We start from the raw sequence: 20,493 nt of genomic DNA, 5'->3' as shown, positions 1-20,493 counted from the left end.
ATGACACTTTACCTCTGTTGCCTTCCTCCCCAAAAGAAACCATCCCAGTCTGATGTCTGTTTTCTCAGACATCAGACATACTGGGGGACATTCAACAAAATGCCTGTACTCCTCAAAACTATCAAGGTCATCAAAACAAAACAAAAATCTGTCAAACACTATCACAGCTAAGGGAAGCCTAAGGAGAAATGACAATTAAATGTGATGTGATGGTATCCTGGAAGAGAAAAATAACATTGGGTAAAAACTGAAAAAAATATGAATACTATATGGACATTAGTTAATAGTAATATATCAGTATTAGTTCACTAACTATAACGAATGTATCGTATTAATGTAAGATGTTAATAATGGGGGTAATTGGGTGTGGGCACTTCAGAAACTCTCTACTGTCTTTGAAATACTTTTGTAAATCAACAACTATTCTAAAAACAACAAAAAACTTCCTGAAAAATAGCTAATGATTGTTTATTCAGGTTAGGGGGTCCCACCAGAAAATCCCGAAAGATTGAGCTCTCTTGTTTTTTTGCCCAAGAGTGGTAAAATTGGGACATAAACATATGTGCTACAGAGATTTGAGAGAGACTGGGGAATCCATTTGAATTAGACATTGAACATATGCTACTACCATATATTCGCATTCATTTTCATATTAAAATGAATAACTTCTGTATATTGATTTTTCAATGTTGTAACTCATATGTGATGGAAATTTGTCTTCTACAGAAACCTCCCATTGGGTCTGATCTAGCTGATTTGGAGTTATGACCTTTTTTCACTAATCCATGTGTGTCCCCACGTGTCATTTATTGCATCATAGAGGAAGGGCTAATCTTTAATTAAAGACACATAAGTAATTGTACTCCCTTCTGAAACAATTGTACTTGGGGATTATAGGTAGGATATTTCATTATTTGGAAGTCACAATAAAAAGATCCATTTAAGAAAAGTAAATCATGCAATATTGGTAACTTAGTATCTCTTGATATAGTGATAGTTCAAGAGGGCAAACATGAACGATATCAGTTTCCAAAACTATTTAAGCCAAATCCTCATCATCTTAGTATAAAGCAGATAGTATGATCATTGTTTCTGCTTATTGCATGTACAACTGCACTAGGATTCATTCAGACATGCTTTCAGGACTAATGAAGATAACTATTCAGAGAAGTTAGGAATTAATCCTCAAGTCTCACAATTGTAATTTTTGTCCCCCACCAAAATTTTAACCTTTCCAGTTGAGCTATTCTCACTTTCCCAGTCAAAAAGCTATATTCATCTTTTTATCCTTCTGTCATCCTTAAGTCTTTCACCTGTGCCCCGCAGAACCTCTCCTCCAATTGAGACCAATTTACCAGCTTCTTTAAGTTAATATGGACAGTTTCCTCCATTCTCTTTTTGATTGAATTTGGGATGTTCCCAGGACACCACTTTCCCTGTAGATCTCTTAAGTAGTCACTTTATATGTCTATATGGCACATGTCCCCAAAGGTCAGAAATGAAGTCATTTACATTTTTCCCTAAAATTAGGAATGACTAATTTGAAAGATCACGAGTAAAAAATATCTCCTATTTCTATCAATGTGTTTTCTACTCATGCTAAATTCCTTCCTTCATTCCTTCCTTCTTTCTTTCCTTCCTTCCTTCCATTAGAAATATATATTGAGCATTTTCTGTGTGTGAGGCACTTAAGTTCTGTTTTAAGTGCAGCAGACTCCCTGTTTTAATGAATTTTACATTTATATCAGTTTTCTATTGCTGTGCAACAACTTAACCCCATAATTTAGAGGCTTAGCACACCACACATTATTTACCTCATGAATTCTGTGGGCGAGGAGCCTGGGCATGGTTTAACAGGGTCCTCTGCCTCAGAGTCTCTCACAAGAATGTAATCAGGGTGTTAGCCAGGTCTGCAGTCTCATCTTTATGTGTTTGCTGGCATGATTCAGGTCCTGGTGGACTGATTTCAGAAGGAGCTGATTTCCTTGTTGGTGGTTGGTCTGTGTTGGGGGAGGGGGAGAGAGACAGACTAACTGACAGCTAGCAAAACCTAAGTCAGCGTCTTTTGTAATAACCTAATTGTGGAAGTGACATCCCATCACTTTTATGTAGTCTACTAGCTAGACCTCAGTCAATAAGCCCTGTTTGCACTCAAGAGAATGGAATTACAGAAAAGCATGAGTACTATGAAATGGGAATAATTGAGGGTCATTTTTGAAATCTGGCTTCTGCAACATTCCAGTAAGGAACCTCACACTCTAGTAACTTACACTCAGTCCGTAAGTTTTCCTTTACGTACCACCTACTCTTTGCCTCTTAGGCCTTTGCATGCATTCCCCCTCTGCTGGAAATGCACTTCTATAGCCGCCTCTTCAGTCCTTTGTCAGCATATTTCCTCATCTTCTATACACATCCGCATCTTCCCTTCGATAATGCTGCTCTTAAATTTATCTAAAATGTTACCACCAAATAAAAAGGTACAATGGATGATTTTTAAAAATAAGGATTTTTGTAGTCATAGAATGCTGAAACTTCAAGACCAAAGATAACATCTAGTTTCTGTTTACAGGCACTGAGTAGGTAAATTTAGTTTTCCAGTGTTATATAATAATCTAGACAAGAAACTTAGTCTCTTGGTTCTGAGATCTTTCTGCACATATTACTGCTTTTCTAAAGCTAAGTGATATTCTGTTTGTGATTAGTAAACTCATCAAGTTTATAGACTGTTTATAGTAATGGCTTTATTTTTCCCTAAATGGTAGCCATATCTGGATAAAGGCTAGTGGTAATCTCAATATGAAGTTATATTATTTTTCCATGGAGGCAGGTATATTAGCAGAGTGTTTTTCCTATAGATGACCCAGAATACTTTTCTAGGGTATAAATAATTTTATAAAGGGTAACTTGACTATTTTTAGGTTATTCATTGTAGAAATGTGCTCAATTTACAGAATTAATTTTATGAAATATGAAACAAGTTAAAAATCCTGATGAGTAAATAATTCATTGAAGAAAGAGACCAGTTTCAGTTCAGACTTTATTCACCTTATCCACTCAATATTGGTTAATGTAATATATTACTGATTTCTTTAAGATATACATTGTTTCAGAGACTTTGTACATATATATATACACATATATAAAGTTTATGAAAACACACACACACACACACACACTGCATTTACAAAGGCATTTAAAAAATATTTGAAGACAATGAACTAAACCTTTTATCCCATAATCCATTATTAACTGATACAGAAAATGAACTATTGAACAAGCGAATACATAGCTTCCAGAGTTTGAAGGTCCAAGTTACATATCTAGGTGGTGTATAAGGATAGTGAAATCTGCATCTACAAATAAAACAACAAACATTCGTTGCTGCTTGATTAGTGATAATAAAATGAACGCAGGAGACTAGTAGTCTGAATGATTGTAGGCCCTTTCCCATCGAATGGGAATTTTGGCACCAAATTTTCTCTCTCACTCAGGCACTAATTCATAATTTGATCACATTCATGTGATCCAAATAGAGTTGACCACAAAGACAAGTTTTTTATTCATTTCTTGAATTGCCGTAATGGCAAATTACTGCAATAGTAAGAGATTATTTCAAAACTAATCTTAGACTGTTTTCAATCAGATTAATTTTTGAACGATCTTCTTGCATTGCATTTCTTTTTTGCTAAAATGGGGAAAGTGATGTGTGCTAACACTTAACAATTACATAAGGTGCATAGAGGGAACTGAAGTGGCTCTACCAGCTACAGCATGAATGCCGGGAAGCACAGCCTGTTTGCTATTGTGTCAGCCATTGTTGTGACTGTGCTTAATGTAGAAGTGGATTTGAATTATGATGAAAAAATGTCACGGCTTGTGGGAGAGGTGGATAATGATAATGAGCTCAGGCTCGTAGGCTATCTGTGCTGGCTGCCTGATTTGTCCTGATGGGTTTGCTCTTCTGTGCCTGGAGGCTTAGCATTAGTATTTGACAGCATCCCCATTAAACCTCACTTTGCAAAGAGCTAGGGCCTCGAAACGAGTTCCATCTCTTGTTCTCATGTGATATGTGACAGTAAGGAACTCCTGCCATCTTTGGAAATGCCAGAGACCCCACTTAAAACGTATGCTCCTGAAAACAGTCAAATGAGAAAGCACAGACATCTCCACTTGAAAATAAGATTTTTTTTTTAAGTGCCATTATTAAGCTCAGCATGGGAGACAATCTGAACCAGGATCTTCATCAATCAGATTAACTACTTTCCAAGATAAAAACAGACGAGGCACAGTGTGAGGCTGAGCAGATATTTATCAAAAGCTATATTAATAACCACTTTCAGCTTTTTCCTGACAGTTTCATCTGAGGTTCCATGTTTAACATTTGAGTATCATATGTTTTTGTCAGGATGAGACTGCTAAGAGCATCAATTAATTAATTCCTTTGAAGTACGGTTCAGAAAGGTAATAAAATAACCGTCCCTAAGGCCACAACCAGTGATGGTAAGCAACATTCTGGAGCTAGACCATTTGTTACTTTGGAGAGAAATTAAAAGCAAAATGTCTTCTTGGGCCCACCTAAGAATAAACTCAGGAATAGTTTTATAAAGTGGCGACAAGGTATATACACATTTATATACGTATAGACACAAATACGTACTCAGTATGCATAATGGCTTACCTAGCTGAGATATTCCTCATTTACATGCTAGTGTACAGTCTAGTGCACACACATGCTCACAAAGAATGGCCTCTTTAATTTGCTTTATCTAAATGGGCTGTAAATAGGCCAAAATTAAACTTGGAAAAATAATGAGGAGCGTTTCATATTATTAAGATTATCAACTGCACTTTAATGTTTGAGAAAATTAATTTCGTGGGTTAAAAAATATCTCAGCTCATGAAAATGAACACTTTAAATAACGCAACTCAGAATATAGAAGAAATTTGTTCCTTGTCTCAGCCAGATGTAGGCTACATATATTCCAGGACATATCCTGCCATCTCCGCTTTATGCACATTAAAGGCATGGTGGCTAAAGTCATTTTCATTCCAATGATGTGATATCGGCAATTGGCAATCAAGCAAAGTACAGTAATCTCACAGAGACTGTGTGTATGTAAGGTGTCAAGGCAAAGTGGGAACTAAAAATTACAGCAGGCATGTGCTGATGTGGGTTCATCTCACCTGGGATAGATAGTTCCTCAGTCTGGAGGCATATTTCCTATGAATAATTTAGAATGAACTCTTTCTCTGTTACTTGAAGCTTCACATTACCCCTGTCTGCTAACCGTGATCCAACCTTATGACAAAAATCTGTTTATAAAATAGCGGGTGAGATGTTCCTCTTTGTAAAATATTCAAACTAACAAGCACAGAGGCTAATGGGAAGTGGCATGACAGAAGGAAATGGAAGCCAGTATGGGAGTTAGGAGGTCAGCTTAGGCAATGTAACTAAGATGCCTTCTCCCTCCGATCACCTCTTCCTGACAACTCTCAATTACTGAGCTCCTGCACTGGAGGCTTGGATCATAACCTTCCAGCTATGGTGATGTGGATCTACTTTTTGCTTCCCTTTTCTTTCATTCCCTGTTTCTACTCCAAGGTAATTTATTTTTCCTTCTAATTGATTGGACAAAAAGCATAGGAGACTTTGTTGCTTGATCAATTTATACTCAGTCTTCTAGGAGAGGAGTATTAGCAGTTTTGTGGTCTCATTATCCTTTTTTTGTCAGCTGGGATTTTAGAGATCCTTGAACTGTTACTCTCTTTAAGGAAGACTAGCATCGAAGTTCTCCAAATACTGGAAAATGGAGTGATGATACATTGCTGGGGAACAAATGATGAGGTTAAATGTTAGCAATAGTCATAGGAATTTTGAGTCATTAAACAGACCCTTCCAAACCTCAGTGGTCAGATTGTTACTGTAGGCAGAATTAATAGGGCCATGGGGAGAGAGGGGAGGAAGAGAAGGAGGACGTAAGGGGAGACAAAGGAGGGAGGAGATGAGATAAGAAAAACTGCAGCCACTAGAAAAACCAGCCAGTTCAACATTTCAGTGGCTGAGAGCAGATCCAGGATGCCATCTTGTCCTTCAAGGTGAACTTTAGCTAATTATAATGGATTAGAATATTATTAGCATTTCGGTCAGGGAAAAATCTTCACTCCCCTGTCCCACCACGACAGTTAGGACATAGCCAAATGAAGATAAAAGAATCCCACTTCCCGATGGGAAGGAGTGGTCAACAAAGACCCACCCAGGAATGCCTATAGCACCACCCTTAAGATTTGAACATTTCACACCTTTATTTTTAGTGAAATAAATTCTGCGTGTCATTGTTCTTCAGGGTGGCCACTCTTCTCTGGGCCTGCTTGCTCTCACCTTCTTGAGTGTGTTCTGTCCTTCTTTAATAAATCCACTACTTGCATGGCTTATTTGGCTCGTCCTTGAATTCTTTCCTGTGATGAACACCAAGAACCTGTTTTCCTGTCAACAGGATGTTTTCTGAATCACCCCTTCAAAATAGATATTTTTTAATGTTAAAATATTCAATTGCTTTGTACTTTTAAATTAGATTCACAAATGACATGTAATTTCCTTCTCACAATAAACTAAGACAGGGCAATTTTTGAACAGATGAAGGAGTTTGTCATAGTGGAAGGTGAGCCTGGGGAGAGACTGGGCTGTCTGTACCATCTGCAAGTGACATAGTTGACCCTATTTTAATTACAGGGCCAGAGCACCTGCAATGGCAATATGAGCTAAAAAGAGAATGAGTCATGGGAAAAGGTGAATGAGTAAGAGTGGGGAAAGAAAGTGAAATTCTCCAGGAGTGAAAGTCTCTAGAAGTGAGACTTTGTAAAACATGGGACATTAAAAAATGATGCTACCTCATTCTAATTACATGGGTAATTGACTCCAACTGATTCTTTCTTTTGACCATCATCCTTCTCTCTCTGTGGTATGTTTTACTATCACCATCTTTAGTTTCAATTATAAATATTGAGCTTATGATAACTTGGAGTTATTATAAGTTACTCTACTGTCTTGATTTGTACTATTTTTTTTAGAGTTCCTTTTAAATCCTGTCTTGTCATTTACTCCATGCATTTATTTCCTTTAAAATTATTTGGTTTTCAATTTTATTTATTCACGTAGTTTATTCTATTTTTCATAACTTCTCAAACATTAATATAGCTTAAATTTATTTCCTAATATTTTTAAAGTAAGAACAATTTATTTCATATTTATTTATTGAATACTTATCATATGATAGGCATTCTCCATTAATAATATATAAACTAGGTTCAATTTAGAACCATCTCTAAGGCACTTGTACTGGCCTGTTTGTTATTCTGAGTGTGAGGTTACATATTGTTTCTGATGGTTTTCACCATTGGCACTACTTTACTAGATTTTCTGTTTATATCTGATGCCAATTTTTCCTTGAGATGTTTGTTATTTTCATATTATTTTAAAGAACTTATAAATCATTCATATTAATACAAATATTAAATCTTTGCCTTTTTAATAAATATTTATTGATCCATACTATGTGCCAGTCATTGTGCTTTTAAAAAGTATTATCTTATATAATTTTCTTGTTAACCCTATTAAATAGTATTGAAATCCCCATTTTAGAATTGAAGAAAGAGCAAGAGAAATTTACACAAGGTAGACAGTCACATAGTAAGTAGTAGATAATAAAGTGTTAAAGATTATCTAATATATATCTATATATATGTAATATATAGTTTCAAAACTATATATGTATGTACATAATTTCAAACCAATATGTTTAACTCCATTTTATGCTACCTCCCTATCTATGCTGCAATTATTTCCCCAGGCTTTTACTTTTAACTTTGTTAGTTTCTTTCTCCATAAAAATTGTTTAATATTTATATAGTCAAATCCATCCATATTTTCCTTTAGGGTGTGTGCTTTTGCTTTTGCTGTTAAGCTTAGGGAGTCTTTACCTGCTTCAATGTTATATAAATTATCATTTATATGTTCCCCTAGCTTAGTGTTCTAAATTTCAAAAAAAAAATAATTACAGATCCTTTCATAAAGCTCATGAAAGCACTTAGAAATATGCACAAATACCCATATACAGAAAATTTTGCCTGTCACTTCAGGAAGTTCATAGAATCTCTGAAACCTGTGCTTTGTGGTCAAAAGTGTCATGTTTTAGTTCTCTCTTATAAAAAAATAAAAATACTTAATTCTTTTAAAATCCTTTTATAAGTGTTATGGGCTAAATTATGTTCCCCCAAAATTCATATGCTGAAATCTCACTCCCCAGTACATCAGAATGTGACTGCTTTTGAAAACAGTGCTTTTATAAAGAGGTAATTAAGGTAAAATGAGGTCATATGGGTGGGCCCTAATCCAGTTTATTGTGTTTTCTCATAAGAGGAGATTAGGACACAGACACATTAGGGAAGACTCTATGATGACAGGGGGATAAGATAGTCATCTACAAGCCAAAGAAAGAGGCCTCAGAAAAAAACAACACTGTTTATACCCTGATTTCACACTTATAGCCTCCACAATAGTGGGAAAATTTGTGTTGTTTAAGCCAACCAGTCTGTTGTACTTTGCTATGAAAGCCCTACAAAACTAATACAATGAGATAAGGATCTAATTTTTTTGCTTTTTTTTTTTGGCCAATGAGTTGATCATCTCTATTTATTCAATAATACATTAGATCCTCATTGGAGAAGTCACTTGAATTACATTCTAAATCCTTACTGTGTGCATATTGACCCACAAGGTGTATATACACACATATATGCATACACACACACACACACACACACACACACAAACTTCTTATTCCATTTTTATTCGTATGCTAAAACCGTATGCCTTTAATTATGCTTGTTTATTTGTATGCCTTTAATTATGCTTGTTTTTATATAGGTTACAGTTTAAAGAAAGACAAGTCCTCCCACATTTCTTAATTCTTTTTTTCTTCTTTTTTTGTATCCTTTATATGCCAAAGAAACTGTAGAATTGTTTTTCATGTTCAAGAAATTCCATATTTAGTTGGAGGTGAATTTTATTAAGTTTATTGTTTCATTTGAAGAAAATCAATATCTTTGTGATACTTAATCTTTAAATTTAGGGTAATACATAAGGCTGTCTGTTGTGCTTAGATTTTTGTCCCTCAGTATGTCCATGCTCTTTAGCGTTTCAAGTTTCTTTTATTCCTAGATGCTTTATGTTTTTCATGTTATTATGAATAGAATTTTCTTCAAATTTTATTTTCTGCTAGGTTTTGGGCAGTATCAGTAAAGCCAATGATGATGATGAAGATGATGGTGATTGACCATCTCTTACAGTCCCAGCTTTGTCATTATCTGCCCTTATTTTCTTTTTCTTTGAATCATTCTCCTTTTTCTTTGCCTCTTCCTTATGAGATTTATTTTGAGATTCAAATACATCACAGACTCATTAACAAACATTAGGATAGGCAGTCCCAAATGGTTTGGCTCTTAGATCTTCCGAGAATTACCTGGATTCTTCTGGAATTTTTAAAGATCTTTCTGAAAACCCCTTCGTTTAGAGTGTCACTTGTCTGTGTTAAGAGCAAGAGCTACCTCTGCTTTCCACTTTCACAGATGGCCTTCAGGTACTCCGCTGCTATATCCTGGCATTCAATCTTTTCTTCTTTTAAGCCAATAACCAAAAGGAACAAAGAATGGGGAATCTCTTGTCTACCTGTGACCCTTATTGTTACTGGGGAGTCTAGTGCATTGTCTTTGTCCATTTGATTGTGTTTTCTTCTTTGCTCTTGTGGATGAATAAAGGAGATTCTAAGAAAAGTAACCTCATCGGAAGATCTGATCATAAATTCCTAACTGGGCAGGTCATGGTGGGTAGTCACGCCCAAATCATATCACTTCTTTACTAAAAGGCTTATCTTTACCTTAAGCAAGCCCTGTCCATTGTTTCTGTGCATCTAAGTTAACACACTTTTGAAATTCCCCCTCTTTCTAACGCATCTCCACCCTGTCAGAACTTTCCTTCTAAAGTGGGAGAGCCCATAATTGTAGCTAGCTTGTTATCCAATCCTGGCCTTGCTTTCTCCCACCCTCATGTAATCTTCCTTATGTTCCCTCCTTAATTTCAAATGCATAAAAGAAATTGCAAAACTGTTATTCTTTGGAACATTTTCAGATCTTACTCCTTGGCATATGTTATCATATAAACTCTTATAAATTAAACTCTTGTAAAAAAAATCTTTATGGGTTCAGACATTCAAATAAACACATATTCTCTATAGGTTTGGATGTTACTTACATTGACACTTCCTCCTCTATCCCTACCACATACATGGTATACACCTAAAAATAAAAAGCCAAAGTGAGAGCCAAAAAACATAGCTATTTGGAAATACTGGTTCAGGCAGACACCCAAATAGTATTCTTATTAGGAGGTGAAGGCAAAAGGTATTTATGAGAAAGGGAAGGGGAATTACTACACGATTAGAGGAGAAAATATCTAGGGATGCTAAGGCAGGAATTTCTGTACGTGCAGATAAGCTAACATAACGATGCTAATTGCACAGAATGGCTTTAATTTTCAGTCCATAGTCATGATCTCTGCTTTCCTGTTGACTTTGCAAACAGTTGTTTGGAATACAGTGCTGCTTTCGTCCCAGTCCACAGGCTATTTTGCCCAGTTTTAACATTCCAAAGGTTTCAGGAAGAAGAGTGCAAGGCAATTCCTCTGGGATGGCAGCTCTTACTCCAAATGAAAGAAACTCCATTTATATTTTTTTATAATACGCACTCATGAACTTTCTTACATTGTTTTAAACTACAGCCATCATCCAAAAACATTTTTTACAAGCTATTTCCTCCCTACTGAATGAAAAAAAAGACCTTGGCATTCTGTCTACTGGATTCTTTTATATGATCAAGTGAAAGACCTAGTTCGGAAGACTGTGGAGGCAGTGATATTAGTTATAAGGCAAGAATGGGAAACAAAACAAGTTGACTATATATGTGGGCAGGAACATGGAGAAAGAGTGTAAGAATACATTATTTTGTAATGCTGAGACTGAATTGTCCAAGAGCATTCAAAGAGTGGGTAGCTGTGGTGTTGGTAAATGGGTTCTTGGTGAACATCATAGGAAAGAATTCAAGGACGCACCGAAGAATAAACTAAGCAAGCAGAGAGTTTATTAAAAGAGGGGAAGAAAGTATACTCCCAAAATAGTGGGAGTGGGCAGGCTAAGGAGAAGAGCAACTGTGCTGAAGAACAAAGAGGCTTAGGAATTTATTAGAAGGAGGACGCAAAATATTCAAGATTTAGGGGTTGCATTATAGGTGTTCTTAGGTGGCTCCGCACTGACCACCCCTTGCCATCAGGGGGAGGAATTCTCTGGTCCTCATTTGGCTGTAGTTGGAACTGTCATGGTGGCACAGGGGTTATCGATTTTTCCCTGTCCACAATGCTAATAGTATTATAATCCATTACAATTAGCTAAAATTCACCTCGAGGGGCAAGATGGCATTCTGGGTCTGTTCTCAGTCACCAAAATCTAGTTCTGGCTGTTCTGGTAGCTGCACCTTTTCTTAAGAATAACTTCATCTCCTTCTTCTTTTGTCTCCCCTTAATTCCTCCTTCCTTTCCTCCCCACTCTCTTCCCACAGCCCTGTTCTTTCTCCCTAAGATAAGAGGAGTGCATATAAATTAAAGCTTAGGAAAAAGATTTTCTATAGGGCAGTTCTGGGGAGTCATTCTAATTTTTGTGGCTTCCCTCATTCTCTTAAAGGCCATGTACAGTCACAAAATTTATCTTTGTTGTATTTGCCCATTTTTGTCTTTTTAATTTACACCCCACTTCCATAGCCTTGAGACCATTAAAAAAACCAAAACAACAACAACAAAAAACAAAAACAACAACAAAAAACTTGCAACTGTTTTCAAATTCTTCTTTCTTTGTCCCTTGTATAAGTCCATCTTCAAACTTGGAACAATATATTCACTTGTCAAAAAAAACTTGCTATAAATTATTTTCAGAACAAAGTCTGTGCTTTTTAGCAAGAGATGGGAGTCTGATTAATTCTTTCCTTTCTGTCCATGTTAACTGGCTTTTTAAGATGTACCAGGCTATTCTAGGTTTGAAGCTATGAATAAAACAGGGTCTTTCCCCTCACATGCTCAAGTATAATGGAGATGTCAGGAAGGTTAATAAAACTATCTTTGTAGTCAGATAAGCTATGGCATCTTACCTTGAACTTTAGAGACACACTGTAGCTGCAGCTGTTGCTCTTTCCAGAGCACAAACAGCCTTATCTTTGCAAACGGCCTTCTTTGACTATAATGTCCTGCTTTCTTCAAATTATAAAGTATCACTTTGTGCTGGTAATTGTTTATCAAATAGACCTTATTGCAACTTATAAGGTGCTTTTAACTGATTTCTTTTAAAGACTGACCCAGAAATCCTGATTGTAAGTTTAACAAATGTTTTTCTTCAGATCCTCACAGTAGTGCTTATCTTCTACACCCTCCTTCCACACAAAGTTCTCCCATTTCCTAATTACCGTTGAAAGTGAATTGCTACCTCTAAAATGATTTTTTTCCACTGAGTTAGGCAAGTTCCAATTTTCACATAGGTTTTGTTTATAAATAAGAAAACAATTTTTACTTGGCGAGCAAAGGGCATACACAAATCTGTTTGCAAGAAAAGAAAATACTACATCAAACACATACTTGGAATTGGTATATAGTATCAAAGAAAGACTACTGAGGTTAATTGTGACTCGTTGACAAATTATACTAGAGCAGATTTATATTATTGTTATTATTTGGTTTGTTTTTCCCTTATAATTTTCCTTTTAATCTCAGAATTATCCTGCTAACATTAATATTGCCTGATTTCTGAAAGTTTTTTATTTTAAATCTAATTCTGTCACTTAACTTCTCTATTTCATAATTCTAGTAATAAAATAACCACAAATGCATTAAACCTGAACAATTTTAAATGCATTGAGAATATCACGGTAAAAAGTTGTGTTCAATGTGAATAGATTTGAAGAGCGTGTACAAAATGGAGTATAATGAAAGTACATAGATTGTATCAAATACTATGTTTTAATTTTAATTAATAGGATCATTTATTTAATTTTTATACTCTTTACTGAGTATACCGTATATAGGTTCAACCTGTGACCAAACATTTAAAGCATACTTTGGCTAGCACACCCCAGAGCCAATAAATATTTTGTTTTCAATATTTACAAAAATGCTTTCTTCTTTAAAATTCTAGTTGTCAATACACTTACATCAAGAAAAATGCTTATAGATATGGATGCAGAAGACATAGAAACAAAGAAATGTTGGACAATTTTGTATTGACCGGTTCCCATGCTGGCACAGTCTTTATTGAGAAAGATAAAGGTCAATATCCAATTTCTTGTTTGTGAGTGATCAGTTGGACATTTTAAAAATACATCTTCTATTCTCTTTATTTGTCAAGAAACTATAATAACACAGTATGACAAGAGACAATGAAAAGAAACAGTATTTAATGAAAGACTTACTATGATTAAATAAAATTTCATAAATGAATCAGATGCACATAAACCCCATGGTTGGCAGCTCTGGCTTTGGAATGTTAGTTACCACGTGCTAAGAGACCTTCATTATGCTTCTTAAGCTTTTTACATATCAGTTTTTTATTTGTAAATTTGGCTTAATAGTAAGGCCTGCACATAGAATTATTAGAAGGAAGTGAGATAATGCATGTAAAACATTTAGCTCATAGTATTTTTAAAAGTCAGTACTTTTGCTGTTTTTGTTCATAATGGCAATAATAGTGACATGTATCTCCCCATCAATTTGATTATAATGATGCCCTTTTGGGTTGGTTGTGAACATGAGTTCTAGTGAGAAACAGAATGGCATATTGAGAAATGAGGAATGCTTGGTTTGGAGTTAGCAGATCAGTTCAAATCTGGGTTCTCCCACATGTGAAACATGTGACCTTGGAAATGTTTCTTCACTTTTGTGAGTGGGAATTCCTCAAGAGTAAAATGGGGATAAACATAATTACCTTTCAGTCTTTGGGGGAGAAATAAATTACAAAAGAAATGGCTCAGCACAGTGACAAGCATATAAGTCTCAAAAATTAGCGCTTCCTTCTCCTTTAAATCCTAGGGGCTCCTTAGGTCCATTAGCTAGGTTTGATTCTTTGCACACTGATGTGAATTTACTGAGCTGATGCTTCAGTTTGTAGGACTTGCAACAAAATGTATTAAGCAATTGGATGAACAACTGCTCAGTTACTGCATGTCAATTAGAAAGGCCCCAGTCGCCAGGCAATCACCCACGTGGTGACTTGATCACCCAGAAACACCATAGGATAATGTTTTGGTCTTTATACAACTGATGTTTTATGCATGGAGTTTCCCAGGTAAAATTTCTATGGGGTGAATAGAGCAAACGATTGAGGAAAAAATACTGAGTTAAGTAAATGGCCTTACCTCTGCCAGTGCATTAGGATATATTTAAACTTCCATAGCCTTAGCTCATTTTTTGAATGTGAAATGTAGTTCCATCAACGGGAAATGCAAAAATTGAGAACTTCCAAACCTTATAGCAATACTTTTCACTACCATCTCTATGGTCTCCCTCCAGGAATTGCTCCCCATGCCTGGCCTCACGTGCCAGCCTTTAAATTCTGGACCTTCATTTTCCTGGAAAAGTTAAGAAAGTTAAAACTATTCCTCCTTGGCCATTGACTCGAGAATATTAAGAAGGCATGACCTTGTGTTAGGCAGTGTTTCTTTAATTTGAAGGCAGGACTTTCATCGGTTTAAAGATTTCGCAGGAACCACTGCAGAATTTTGTAGAATGATGGATATGAGTGCTGATATTTGCTAAAGGAAGATGCTCTTCATAGATCATTCTCTTGTTGGTCCAGAATTGAAAACTAGCAGACCAGATGGTTGCTTGGTGGGGGCAATATCTATCATACAAACTAAGAATTATTTTGTCTTTTGTTTATCATTCAGATGTTTGCTTTTTTATTATATGAGTAGCAACAACAGTAGTCCTAGTAGTAGTGATATTTTTAATAGTATTTTCTTGGGCTCACAGATTAAAAAAAAATTTTTTTAGAACAAATTTGTTAGTAGAATAAGTCCAGGCAGTTTGGTTCCCGAGGCCACACTTATCCGTCATACAATGCTTCCTGTTTTCAACCACCATATTTTTCAGTCATTACTTTTCAGAGTACATTTGGTACAATATTTCAAATAATTTACATAAAAAACATATATCTGAAGTTGTATATTGTTAGAAGTATGGGATTAAATAGTGTTACACCAAAACTCATATCCCTTCAAACCTGTGTGTGACCTTATTTGTGAATAGGATTTTACAGATGTAATGCAGTTAAGGTGAAGTCATACTGAATTAGATTTGGTCCTAAATCCATTATGACTTCTGTCCTTCTAAGAAAAGGGAAGTTAGGACACAAACATAAGAGAGAAAAATCACATGACAACGAAGGCAGGGACTTGAATGGTGCAGCTGAAAGATGACGAATGCCAAGAATTGCAAACAAAACTGGGGAGAGGAAAGGAAGGGTCCTCCCTTAGAATCTTTAGAGGGAACATGGCTCTGCGGACACCTTGATTTTTGATTTCTAGCCTCCAGAATTGTGAGATAAATTTCTCTTAAGTCATTCAAGGGTATAGTGATTTGTTATGGCAGCCCAAGGAAACTAATAGAGATAATGTACAGCTATTGTTTTTTAAATTTTCCAGGTATAATTCTGCCAAATCTCTGCAGATATGCTTTCGTTAAAATTCAGAATCCTATTGACTGATGTTTCATTTATACTGTTTCATATATACTGATATAGTATATCTGTATGTCTTTATAAGGAAGGAAAACCTGCTTACAACTTTAAATAAACAGCTATGTGTTATAAAAGTTATAAAATTGTAGTGGTACCAATGCTGGCATTATATTTTGATGAAATAAGCTTTTGTCCCAGCAGGTGGTGGATAGCATAAAGAATAATCTGATAAAAAGAGTTCTATTATTAAAATTGATTTGAATTAAAAACAACAACAACAAAGACACAAAAAGGTCAGCCATGGAGAATTTGTGATAATATATTAAAAATGAAAAAGTAAGCAAACAAGTTGCCCAGCAATCTTTCTGAAGTATCAATATTGAATACATTTAATAATCATCTCTCCTTTCCACCCCTTGATCAGCATAAATTCAGGCCCAGTTTACTTGAAATAAACTCTGTAAACTCTATCTCATGCAGCATGTCACTTATTTCCATTGCTACAATTGCTGCAATTCGCGCGCGCGCACACACACACACACACACCAAACCCAATATGTGCATAATTGAAGACAACTTGACTAGATATTTGAAAACAAAAAAATAAATAGTTATTCATGTAAGTGAAATTTAGGTAAGCATTAAGAGATCAATGTAATCTATGGAAGAAGCAAAGTATCTAAACATTAAAAAAAAAAACAATACCAGAGATTGCACATTTTCTACTGACATTTCAAAACATTTTATAAAAACAAATATAATATTTCTTTTTAACTTGCAGCATTTTTCTGGACAATGAGCTCCCAGAGTAATTTTAAAAGATTATTTGTGACTATTAATCTTGAGATTGCTCTTTCTTACTAAAACTATGACTCAAACCAGGTGCTTGGTCATAAAAGCTAATCAAGACTTGCCATTTTTAGGTCTTGGTCTGTATATTGGGTATTGAGATCATTTATAACCAAAAAATGTGAAAGGCAATTTACCATCACCATTAGCTGGAGGGTTCCGTACAATAGCATTCCGTACAATAGAATTTGAAATAGAATTTCCCAAATATTTTAATGTTTATTGGAAATTGATTTAATCTTTGACTCAATTTGACCCTGTGCTGGGATGGGAGGAGATCAATAAACAAGGCACATATTATCCCTTTTGCATGGAGTTTTTAACCTAGCAAGAGTGACAAACATTGATCAAATAATTATAAATAATAATTTTTATTAGATAAAAGACATATAACAAAATAATTATTTGGTTACAATTGTAAAAAAAGTGTAATGAAAAATAGTGTGCTATATTAGTCAGATTATTGGTTGCAAGCCATAGAAACCCAATTCAAGTTATTTTTTAGGCTTGGGAATTCACTGGCATGTCTACCTGAAGAGTTCAGGGGTATTCCAATTTCGGGCATAGCTGGATTTAGGTGTTCAATCAAGGTCATTGGAAATAAACTTCTCTCCATGATTTGACTTTACTCTGTTCAGTTTGTCTTTAATTTTAGGCAGAATGGAGTGGCTAAATTCACCACCAGCTGTTCTAGGCTTATATTCTACTTGCTTAGTAATGCAAACAGAGAGTGCTGCTTACCTGAACTTTGCAGCAAAAGCCTATTAGCTGACTTTCGTTGGTACAGTTTGTTCATCTGTGAATTGATTATAGCCAAATTCATTGGCTGAGTCCTGGTTTCCCTGTTAGGTAAACTTATACACCCAGGGAAGCTACAAAGAACTTGTCTCAGAAGAGTAAAAGAAGAAAATAGCTGATTTTCTAAAGGAAAACTGATGTTATCTAAAAACAAACCAGGAAAAGAAATACTGAGAAAGCAAAAAAGAAATAGGTCTGCACTGCAGGTGGATATCTTTCAGTCTATTTCTCACTTTGTATGTAAGTATATACTAATTACATGTAAATGCAAATCTTGGGTTCAGTTTAAAATTAGGAGTAAACTAAATTGACATTTTCCCTTTCTTTTCCTAAGGTGGAATCTTTTTATGAAATCCCAAAGTCACCTATTTTCTATATGGTTCCCAAGACTGTTTGGCACAAAATTCTTTGGGTTTAATATGCCCTGCTTTTATTGGCAAGCTAGCAATAATTTCACTGTCTGAATGTTGCTGAATGTTAAATGGTGCTTTTTAAATGTTGTACTTCTAGAGATAAAAATGATACCATTACATCTTAATGTTTTAAAAAGTGATTTAAATATTTTTTGAACACCTATTATGTACTGCATGGTACAAAATATAAAAGATTCAATAACAAACTATAAGGTCCCCTCCGCTTCTGTTCCTAAGCCACTGTTTTTAATTCCTAGATGCAAAGTATTATTACAACTTTTTCCTATATTTTTCCATAGCTACCTGTACATATGTATATTTAAAACAAACGATATTGTGTTATAGGGTTTGTACACTGGTAAATCTTAGAATGGCCAGTAAAGGGGGAGTTTTCCATTAAGACTGGGGTGTTCCATTAAGACAGGTAGTGTTATAGAAAATTTGTTCTCAGAGAAAGTGAAGTTTTGGAAGAAGAAATTAGGAAGTTATTTACAGTTAAGATGTCAGCAATGTGTAAACTAAAATGGAAAGGATAGATTTGGAGTTGGTGGGAGCTGTAAGAAAGTGAATTCTATAAAAATTTAAGTATGTGAAGTAGAATGAAGATGTAGTAATGAGATGAATGAGAGGTGTTTTAGATATAAAAATCAGTAAGATTTGTCAACCAATTTGACAGAACAGAAAGTGAGAGAAATAAGTTAAAATGTGTTTGAGGTTTTGACTGCAGTACCGGGGGCGGGGGGGTGGGTGGGGTGGTGGTGGTGAATGGTACTATCAATGAGAACAGGAAACATGCCCCCAAAATTGGCTAGGAACACATTCTCCAAGAAAACTTCATATTGGGAACAATTAGACATCAAAGAAGTATGAGAAGCCAAGGGAACCGATTAATAACAACAGAGAGCAGCAAGGAGGAAAACAAAGAAATAATTGTTGGTTTTAGAGACACAGTACCATTAAGGGCCTTTCAGAAAACCCTTTTGGTGTTGCACTGAGGATGTAAGCCACATATAAAAGGATATGAGTTGTTTTGCTTTAATGTTTGGCACCAATGTTCATTCATTCTTGCTAGCCTGAATTCTTGGCATTATGCTCAGTACCCTTTTCACCACTTTCCACATCCAATCCATAAACAATTTCTACTAATTTTACTCACTAAGTGTCTCTCAGATCTGTGCACCCCTATCGTTTCCCATTCTCACAATATTTTTTCTATTGTCAGGTCCACCGGTTTCTCTCTACTTAACCACTGCAATAAAATCACCGAATCCATTCTCTGCATAGCAGCTAAAATGATCCTTCAAAATACACATATTTGATCTTGGCACTGTGCAGTTGAATATCCTTTAATATCTTAGCTTAAGATAAAGACCAACACCCTTCAATATGGCTCCCTTAGCTGTGAATGGTTTGGGTGTGATATATCTCTCCAGCCTCATTTAGCATTATTCTTCTCCAAACATTGCAATCCAGTTACACCGGCTTCCCTTGAGTTTTTCAAATGCGTTAGTCTCCATTACCTACTGGATTGAAATATCTATCTGGCAGGATATCTATCATTTCCCCATTATTTCCCTTTGCCTCCCTCAACACATGGGGCATAGTAAGGTAGTTGGTTTTCAATAAATGGTTTTGAAGAAAATACATTTGACATGGTACATTTCCTCTCTCGGTGGTAGTGTTCAGTATCATAGTATGGTAGTTTGGAAGACATTCAAGGTCAGTAATACTTACTTTCAAAGTGTCTTTTTTTGAGCAGGAAGAAGTCTTTTTTTTTGATAATACATATGAACAGGAAAACTACTGATTTTAGATATTTAAATCATGGAGCTGCCTGTTCAGAAGTATGATTTAAATTATTATCCAAAGATATTTACTTTCTCCCTTGGAGTTAAACTAGTGAAACCACTTCATATCTCATATTTCCTCTTGTCCTGCAGTGTTTGTATTTAAATTTCCATATTAGCTCTGTTTATAATCTCTAGGGCAAACATTGGTCTCGTCAACCTGCATGTAATTTGGTATTACTGTGTACATAAATGTTCATTGTCATTGGGATGCTTTTAAGTGCTTGTTAATTGTATTTCTGGGAATTTTAACAGACTAGGGTTTCAAAGTAACAGGATTTACAAAATATTGATTGATGTACTAGTAATCTAATTTATGTTAATGCTTAGTATTTTATATAATTTTTATAACAAAAATTATTTTTCTTGTGCAGATTATTAGTTAGTTGGCTTTCTTCACCTTTTCTGCCTATCCATAACCCCCTTTACTATGATTGTGGGTTCTTCGTTCACTGCAGCATCATGGATGTGTAGTTTTGTACATTCCTGTAAAGAAGAGTTGATTATGTTTCTCTAATACTGCATATTTCAGTGACTGGCACCCATCTCCATCCTATTGGTTGGGTGAGCCAGAATCCTCCTTTTCCTTAATCCACACATGCAGTCCATTCACTCCCACAACCTCAAGAACACAGTGATATGGATACTTGGTAACACGACTTTCCCTTTTGCTTCTCCTGACCAACAGGCATTAAGTAGTTTCCTGAGGTGCTAAAACTACTGTCTGAATAATATCTTTACCACCATTTTTGTTTTGTTTCATTT

This window comes from Rhinolophus hipposideros (genome assembly GCF_964194185.1).
Source record: "Rhinolophus hipposideros genome assembly, chromosome: 18".
Classification (NCBI taxonomy): Eukaryota; Metazoa; Chordata; class Mammalia; order Chiroptera; family Rhinolophidae; genus Rhinolophus; species Rhinolophus hipposideros.
This window is presented reverse-complemented; position numbering follows the sequence as displayed.